We start from the raw sequence: 9,949 nt of genomic DNA, 5'->3' as shown, positions 1-9,949 counted from the left end.
TCGCATGGAAATATGCTACCTTGCCGGCTGCAAATGGGGCGCTGGTTCTTGCATCGTGAAAACTGCCAAAGGCACGAGCAAGGAGGCTGTCGTAGGGGGAATCTTTTGGGGACGTACAGCAAAAAATCGCACCTGGGACAGAGCTGACAGCCCTAAAAGAAATTTCCAAGAGCCATTAATTTTTAAGACCCAATGATACAAGACAAAGCGACAGCCCATCTAAGAGTAGGAACTGGGACTGGAACGGACACATCGAAGAGAGCCTGGCACGGGGGCGGGGCCTATCAACATCACGTGTCAAGGCCAGTCGCTATATTTGATTTCTTCCCCTGCCAGGGCTGAGATTCCCCCCCCCCCGCCCCCAGCCCCAATTGTGAGTTAAAGGAAATAGCCGCCAACTTGAAGCCTAATTACATATGAAGCAGCGTCACTGTTTTTACCAAGGGTCTTCTGTTTCCCCTGGACATGAGATCTGGTCATGCATCACTAAACCAGCCCGCCCGCCGGTGCCTGGGGACTGCGGGGCGAATGGAGGCTGATGCGAAGAGACGTTGAAGAGAGCTGAGCATTAGATAGTTTCCCGTTTGCGGGAGGGGGTGGGGGGAGGAAACCCAGAATGTGCGAGGAGCATCTTCGTTCTGATCATCATCATTATTTGGAAACCGCGTTTCTTTAATCCAGGAAAGATCCTGACGCCCAGTAGGAAGAGTCGCCCACTGCAAGGTTACAATACCGTGCTTGTGGGCTCCTAAGGATACTTTGCATTTGGCGACATCATTCATGCAAGTCTCAGGACATCCCTGTGAGTTTAAGGCAATATTTCCCCCCACCTTATAGATGGGGAAACCGAGGCACGAGCAAGGTCATCTCCAAGGTCAGACAATTCTGTGGCAGACAGAAGTAAAAGCCACGTCTCCTGACTCTTGTAATTCACTTCAGACTCAAGACTGTCTTGCCCTTTGGCTGTCTTGACTCTCTACTGGGTCAGGAATTAGGAACTCTTCAGACATATGGAGCAGGTGCGGTTCCATTTACATTCAGTCTGAAGGCAGGTGCATGTGTGTGTACAAAACGATAAATCAGATTCTCACCCCAAATCACCAAGCGATTCGAAACGAGGAAGTTTTTTGAAGATTCGAGGACTCGGGGCTGAAAACAAGGTGAAATTAACCACGAGACGTATCAGTAGCAATTCACTTTCTATCCTCTTCTTGCTATCGCCATTGGAGCTCTTACCTGCGTCACACACTCTTTCAGAAGTCGGATGCACATTCAGGAGGAAACGCTGCACCCGAAAGGACAATTTCAAAACGTCTCTGATGCTGCAGACTCCAACCCAGAACCCCTGAACTGATTATCTTCAGCCCTGAACAAGCGGGAAGTTCTGGAGTACAGTCTGCACACTGGCAGATCCAGAGCTGGGTGTCCATGTGCTTCCAACAAAACTCTTGGTAAATAACATTGGTTTGTTGCTTAAGGCTTTCTGTTAGTGGTAGATGGATCACAGGTACAGGGAGCACGCCCATACGTCACTGAGTTCAACCTGGAAACCCTTGCAAACCAGACACACAAGACTCCACCCTTGGAAAAGACAGAGTCCAGCTCCAGCCAGATATGAATCATTTTTCGTTGCAGGCTTTAAAGGAACTACTAGTGATATGCAAGGCTGTCACTGCAAACTACATTTATGGATTTGCAAGTCATTTCCATAAATCAGAGGCACAGGGTCTACCAGAAGAGCAAAGCTTAGCCATTCTCAGGGAATATGATGGAGCTCTCCCGGAACATATAATGAAGTGTTCCAGGGGCTGCCGTTATTTTTCTGCTTGTTAAGGAATTTTCTCTTTTAGCTTTTCCAATTTGATTTTAAATTAAAATGTCGCCAAGAGATATTTTACTGGTGATCACCCTTATGATAAATTTATGCCTCAATAATTACTTTTCACAGGATATCGATCCCCTCTGGCAAGCGGCTTCTTACCTTCGCTCCCAACTCTCTCCCATTCTTTCCGCAGGAGGCAGAAGACTCTGAATTTGGGGTCAAGCGGGATGGGGGGGGGGGAAGATGTCACCAGGAAGGCTTTTTGACAGTAAAGAAATAAAAATAATAAAAGCATCAGACAGGTGTCCTGCAAAAGCTAAACGAGAACTGAAAAGACTAAAACGATTTAATTTCCTGGTGGATAAAAGACCCTGAAGTATATATCTAGCCATGTGGTTTGTCTGGATATAAGAACAGATAACAAGGGCACAGATAGATAAAATGATAGATAACGATCTCTGTATTCGTAGCAGCTAGATACATTAGAGACAGATGGTTAGATTTTGCTACGTAGCTAGAACGCTCCCTCTCTCTAATATGAGATAGAGATCTCTGTATATTAAATATAGGTATATACTTGTCAGATTGACATAACTAGGGTACATCTCCGTATATATTAGAGATAGGTGGCTGGATTTATCTACATAGATTCTCTCTCTCTCTCTCTTTCATGTTATATAGCGATATAGATCTCTCTGTATTAGATCAATCTCACAGATATATACCTGTATTTACTATAGATCTCTCTCTAACCTCTATATAATACAGAGAGAGATCTAGTTAGCTAAGCAGAGAAATCTAGCCATTTATCTCTAATATATACACATACATTTATCATACTTATGTTGTATCTCAGAGGTATACACACAGAACATAAATATGACACTTTATATATGGGATGGGTGGCTAGATTTCCCTACAAAACTAGGTGGAGCTCGCTCTCGGTATTAGCTATAGGTTATGTGTATCTAGGTTATAGAGAGGTACCGCTCTGTGTTATATAGAGATTTCTGTGTGGATTCGAGACAGCTAGATATCGCCACGGAGCTCTCTCTCTCTCTCGGTACAGGTACAGATAATGGACATGTGCAGAGATTTCTCGGCCTGACAGATCTCAGTCCGTGAGATGATGTACATATGACAGATCGGACAGATACTTTTGATCTCCGCCTTTTCCAGGCTTCGCCCTCCCATCCTTCCCGAGACGTGTGACGGCGTTTTTAAAGCAATGATTACAGAGTCTGGGGGGTCGGGGAGGGGGGAGGAAGGAGGGTTGTTTAGAAAGGCAGGATCCGTTTAAAATAAAGCCAGATCAACTTTCCCAGAGAGTCTTTTGCTTCAGCATTTGTCACGGAACCTGCGTCTTAGTCAGATTTCCCAGCGCCGCCTTGTGATGTGATGGATGGGAGACGCTGATTGGTATGACACTCACAGAGACTGTGAAGTGTGTGTGTGTGTGTGTGTGTACACGGGGGGGCGGGGATCGCCCAATGTATTCCTTGGATGTCCCCCTACTCCAATGACCTGCGTTTTTAAAAAACCGACCTAACACTCTGCTACCGTGAGTGTCGGAAGGATTGTGTCTAGACTGGAACTCCTCTTCTCCCGATTTCTCCAGCTCCGGATGGAGCAAACCGGGGTAATGTAAACACGATGGGGACCAGCGGGAAGAAAGCTTCCAGAAGCTGGGACTGAAGCCCCTTTGGGGGCTGAGAACGACCCGCTGGTTTAAAATAATGAAGTGTCTCCCACCTGTCCCCCCGGTGAAGAGGAATGGAACGGAATTGGGATACAATTATTATAGAGTGTATAGGTGGTGGGGAATTTAAAGACCCCTTTTTCTTTTGTCATGCTGGGAAATCAGAGGCCGTGCTGTCCAGGAGTCTCTCTGGACCCTGGTAATACAGCATCAGCTGTCTGCAGCTTGCATAAGGTCTAATTTATAACTCACCAATAACTTCCTTCTTACCGCCTTGCTGATTCATGGGGAGCTGGGAGCAGAAGGATGGATTTGTGAGAGATGGCTTCTCTCCACAGTTTACCAGGTACACTGCAGCCCCATAGAGGCCTGATTTACCGCTGGGGGGGTGTGGGGGTGGTACTCGCTCTCTGGCACAGACTAGGGGGGCCTCTTGCTGCAGGGAAGCCATCTCCAGGCATTGGGATTCTGGGTCCACCTTGCAGGCTGCCCTCAGACCTCCCACCGAAGAGATTTCAAATCCATACGGTGGATCAACTCCGCCCCGGCCCGTGTGTCCCCAAATACTGGAGCTACTGTCCCCCCGCCGTTTCCCTTCCAGGCTGCAGTTCCTTCCAGGCGTGCATTCAAGAGATCCAGTGACTTTATGAGATACAAGGTGAGCAAACCACTCCCAGCGGGGCGCCTGCCAACCTGAGTCAATTTAATGGAGCAATTCCATGTGCTGACTCGGAGGCTGGCGGTGGAAATGAGGGGGGGGGGGAGGAGCTTTTTTCCCCCCACATCCCCAGCGGGGTTCACAACGCCAGAGAGACTCAGCGGCACCCCCACCCCGTCCCCTCGTTCCCACACCCCTTGGGAACAGCCCCCCACTCCGGGTTGTGGAACCCGGCTGTGCAGAGCAGAGCACCCTTGGATCTGAAACCTCTTCTCCCAGGAACGGTAACACATACTGCCCTGCCCAGCCTCTGGGGAGCCCGCTGGGGAGTTCTCTCCTGGTCCTGCTGCTCTCCGTGCGATGGAAACCTCCAGTTATTTTGTCCCAGGGACCAACAAACAGCATCTGGCGGCTCGTATTGCCCAGAATGAACAGTCTTCCTATGGGCCTCTGAACAGGAGTGTGGCGCCACCTAGTGGAAATCTGGGGACCGGACGGATATAGTGAAGGATGAAGACACAACATAAGATAGAGAGAGGGAGGGTGTGTATGGGGATAGATATGCAGTAACTTTTTCTAATAATTCAAACCATGGCTTTTCAGTACTCATCTACCCTCCCTTGCAAGGCTTCCGTTTTGCTTCCTTACATACATTTTTATAACTCCCAGTATTATTAGCTTAGAAGACAGTTGCAGAAAACAGGCCCAGCAGAGACCAACCAAAGGCAGAGGGTGTGTGAAACTTGTAGGAAATTATGATTTGCTCGCAGCACTCAGTGATGCGGAGGTGCTGAGTCGAGACACTGTGGTTGCATCACTTCTCTTTGGGTAAAAAATCGATGATTATTGCAATGAAGTTTTGTGCAGGACAGAGAATTTAACAAATTCATTTCTGATCTCACCTCTCCTCTTGACAAACTAAGATCCCTTTTTCTCTCTAGCCTATTTATGCTCAACCACTCCCACAACACACCCTGCAAGATCCAGGGGTCCTACACACGTGCCTATCACGACACCTGGAGTACCTCATCCAGGGCACTAAATTCACCACCAGCAACCATTCAGGTGAAACCAGACAATCACTACGCTCTCAAATGAACTCACACAGAAAAATGATAAAAGTCCAAACCCCCACATCACCGGTGGGCGAACACCTTTCACGAAGCGATCGCTCTGTCTCTGACCTCTCGGTCCTCACCCTCAAAGGGAAACTGCACAACGCCTTCAAACGATGAACTTGGGCTCTTACAGCCATAATTCTGCTAGACACTAAAAATCAGAGAGAAAAGGTACACGGTGTACGCGCGAAAGCTGGTCTCTCTCACCAACAGAAACTGGTCCAATACAAGATATTACCTCTCCCACTTCCTCTCTCTCATATCCTGGGACCAACACAGCTACAACAATGCTGTATATTTGCAAAGCTGTCTTTCCTAGTCTTCCTTTTACACTTATTAGCTGGCACTCCCTCTCCGCACTCGAATTTGTCTCATTCTTCCAAGCCCTGTTATTTATTATTATTCTTAGCAGAGCTGCTAACGATGCCTGCAGTTATCCTTCCCATTATAAGACCCTTTTAAAAGTTGCTTATAACTTTTCAAACATTAACCATTCGGGCTGAGCTTTTCCATGCCAGGTGTCTACCTCCAGCTGAATTCCTTGGGAAATTCTCAGCTAAAATGGGTCAGACATTTCCAAGAATGAGGTTAGAGAAACATACATTGTTTTTGCCCATGTTCAAAATGATCAAAACCATTTAAGGGAAACTCTTAAACCTTTATATGTTGGAGGGGGGACCTGACATTTGGCAGAGGGATGGCATGATTCCTTTTACCATCCCCCGGAAAAGCCACACACATCTGCCCACGTTCTTTGCCTCTGAAACACTGCAGCCCACATATGCTCAGAAGAATTTTTTCTAGAGTTTGGCAGCTTTAAATTGCCTGAAGATTCCACTGGCACTGAACATGCTCCATCCCAGACCTGCAGGGGCTGAGCAGGACTATCCTTGAAATTGCTCTTCCTGGTGGCTGGGAGTTGAAATGGCAACAGAAACCAGAGCTGAGAGCAGGGAGACAGTCTATCCTGTTTCAGAGTAGCAGCTGTGTTAGTCTGTATCAGCAAAAAGAAAAGGAGGACTTGTGGCACCTTAGAGACTAACAAATTTATTTGAGCAGAAGCTTTCGTGGGCTACAGCTCACTTCATCGGGTGCATGCAGTGGAAAATACAGTAGGAAGATTTTATATACACAGAGAACATGAAACAATGGGTGTTACCCTCACACTGTAACGAGAGTGATCACTTAAGGTGAGCTATTACCAGCAGGAGAGAAAAAAAACCTTTTGTAGTAATAATCAAGATGGGCCATTTCCAGCAGTTGACAAGAATGCTGTGAGGAACAGTGGGGGCGGGGGGGCGGGGCGGAATAAACATGGGGAAATAGTTTTACTTTGTGTAATGACCCATCCGCTCCCAGTCTCTATTCAAGCCTAAGTTAATTGTATCCAATTTGCAAATGAATTCCAATTCAGCAGTCTCTCGCTGGAGTCTGGATTTGAAGTTTTTTTGTTGTAATATAGCAACTTTCATGTCTGTAATTGAGTGACCAGAGAGATTGAAGTGTTCTCCGACTGGTTTATGAATGTTATAATTCTTGACATCTGATTTGTGTCCATTTATTCTTTTACGTAGAGACTGTCCAGTTTGACCAATGTACATGGCAGAGGGGCATTGCTGGCACATGATGGCATATGTCACATTGGTAGATGTGCAGGTGAACGAGCCTCTGATAGTGTGGCTGATGTGATTAGGCCCTGTGATGGTGTCCCCTGAATAGATATGTGGACACAGTTGGCAACGGGCTTTGTTGCAAGGAGAGGTTCCTGGGTTAGTGGTTCTGTTGTGTGGTTGCTGGTGAGTATTTGCTTCAGGTTGGGGGGCTGTCTGTAGGCAAGGACTGGCCTGTCTCCCAAGATCTGTGAGAGTGATGGGTCGTCCTTCAGGATGGGTTGTGGATCCTTGATGATGCGCTGGAGAGGTTTTAGTTGGGGGCTGAAGGTGACGGCTAGTGGCGTTCTGTTATTATTCTGTGTTCTCAGTGCCCCATGCAGAAAGGAGAAAGTAGCCACAACCTGACTTGAGTGCAGAGGGATGAGGAAGGAGACAGGGACAAGAGCAGGAGTGGAGGAGTCCCAAGCAGAGGAGGGAGAAAGGATCAGAGCGGAGGGTGCGAAGAGTCAGGGAGCCTGGGGTGGTGGTGGGGGATATATGAGCAGAGAGGGCCAGAGACAGGCCACAGGGGGCACCAGAACCTGGACTTGAACTCACAACTCCTGCATCTTAACATTCCTCTGCTGTCCGCAAACAGCTGTGAACCCCGCCCAGCAAAGCGTGCATTTCATTCCCCCCTTTAGTGGCTAGTTCACCTAGAGATAACAACCTTCTACCGCGACCAGGTATTCCATTAGCTCAAGCAGCAGAGGTCTGTGCAGCGGGCCTAAAGGTGCCATCCCTGCTGGTGGCCCCCGTGCAGGGCTGGCTCCAGGCACCAGCGTTCCAAGCAGGTCCTTGGGGCGCCAGTTAGAAAGGGGCGGCAGTGTTTCCGCTGTGGCGGCAATTCGGTGGCTGCTTCTCCCTTTTGCTATCCTGCTTGGGGCGGCCAAACCTGTAGAGCCGGCCCTGCCCCTGTGGGGGTCAATAGGGTTCCACATGACCATTTTTCTGCTTTTTGAGTTTGCTTTTTCCCCCCCCAAAGAGTAGGAAAGTACCCACAAAAACCTCTGTCAAAGGAACATGAAGGTGGCAAGGCGCTCAGAAGTAAGGAAATGCCAGAATCTGTGCATTGATTTCAACGGGGGCAAGACTGAGCCGCGCACGGAGGGGGAGCACTTTGGTGGAAAAGGGAAATCAGCCTCCGTACTCTAGGGCTGAAGTCAGGCAAGCCAGCTCCCAAGGCATAACCCGCATGGGGCCCCAACACTGGCCCCACCCCTCCTGGGGATGGCAGAAGGTTTTAGAGAGCAGAGGGAGAGGGCCGTTCACATTTGGAGCGATGGTTTCAGGCTGTCCGCAGAAGCACAGGTCTGGGAGGGACCTATTGCATCACTGAGCCCAGTCCACCGCTACCCCAGGCAACCCCATTGTACCATCCCCTTCATACATCACCATATGCGTTACCTAGGGAGGTGGTAGAATCTCCTTCCTTAGAGGTTTTTAAGGTCAGGTTTGACAAAGCCCTGGCTGGGATGATTTAACTGGGACTTGGTCCTGCTTCGAGCAGGGGGTTGGACTAGATGACCTTCTGAGGTCCCTTCCAACCCTGATATTCTATTCTATTCTATTCTATACACGTCCGGAAAGATGTGGGCAAATTGGAGAAAGTCCAGAGGAGAGTAACAAAAATGATGAAAGGTCTAGAAAACATGAGCTATGAGGGAAGATTGAAAAAACTGGCTTTGTTTAGTCTGGAGAAGAGACGACTGAGAGGGGACATGAGAACAGTTTTCAAGTACATACAAGGTTGTTACAAGGAAGAGGGAGAAAAATTGTTCTTCTTAACCTCTGAGGATAGGACAAGATGCAATGGGCTTAAATTGCAGCCAGGGAGGTTTAGGTTGGACATTAGGAAAAACTTCTTAATTGTCAGGGCGATTAGGCACTGGAATACATTGCCCAGGGAGGTTGTGGAATCTCCATCATTAGAAATTTTTAAGAGCAGGTTGGACAAACACCTGTCAGGGATGGTCTAGATAATACTTAGTCTTGCTGTGAATGCAGGGGACTGGACTAGACGACCTCTCAAGGTCCCTTCCAGTCCTACGATTCTGTGAGTCTACGATTGTACAGACTTATTCATACACAGATGCAGAGTCAGGCAGGCATTGGTCACACCCATTTCCAAGCTTTTCTTTCTTGGAGGGATAGATGCATTTTGGTTTTAATTGAAAGCTGAGGGTCAGATCCTATCACATCTCGCCAGGAGCTGTGTGCACCTCCCAGGCCTTAATCCAGCATTACCACAGTCATTCAGTGCACAGTTCTCTGTTCATTGCCAGTGTCTGGCAATATAGTGGCCACTTTTCCAACATGGGTATGGGATGGAGACTTCCAAATTCATTTCATACAGCCCAAGGAAAAGAGATCAGATTGTAACTGCCACTATAGAAATCCATGGTATGTTCACAGTTTGAATACTGCGTGTGCAGGTCTGGTGGCCCCATCTCGAAAAAGATGAGGGGGATGGAACAGCTTCCACAGGAGGAGAGATTAGAAGACTGAGGCTGTTCAGCTTGGAAAAGAGACAACTGAGGAGGGATATGACAGAAGTCTATAAAATTATGAATATTGTGGAGCAAGTGAATAGGGAAGTGTTATTTACCCCTTGACCTAAACACAAGAACCAGGGGTCACCCAATGACATTAATAGGCAGCAGGTTTAAAACAAACACAAGGAAGTACTTCTTCACACAACACACAGTTAACCTGTGGAACTCCTTGCCATGGGATGTTGTGAAGTCCGAAACAATAACTGGGTTCTAAAAAGAATGAGAAGTTCATGGAGGATAGGTCAATCAATGGCTATTAGCCAAAATGGTCAGGGATTGCAACTCCATGCTCCGGTGCCCCTAAACTTCTGACTGCCAAATGCTGGGACTGGATGACAGGGGATGAATCACTTGATGATTACTCTGTTCTGTTCATTCCCTCTGAAGCATCTAACATTGGCCACTGTCAGAAGACAGGATCTTGGGTTAGGTGAACCATTGGTGT

The sequence above is a fragment of the Chelonia mydas genome, chromosome 7 (genome assembly GCF_015237465.2).
Source record: "Chelonia mydas isolate rCheMyd1 chromosome 7, rCheMyd1.pri.v2, whole genome shotgun sequence".
Classification (NCBI taxonomy): domain Eukaryota; kingdom Metazoa; phylum Chordata; order Testudines; family Cheloniidae; genus Chelonia; species Chelonia mydas.
This window is presented reverse-complemented; position numbering follows the sequence as displayed.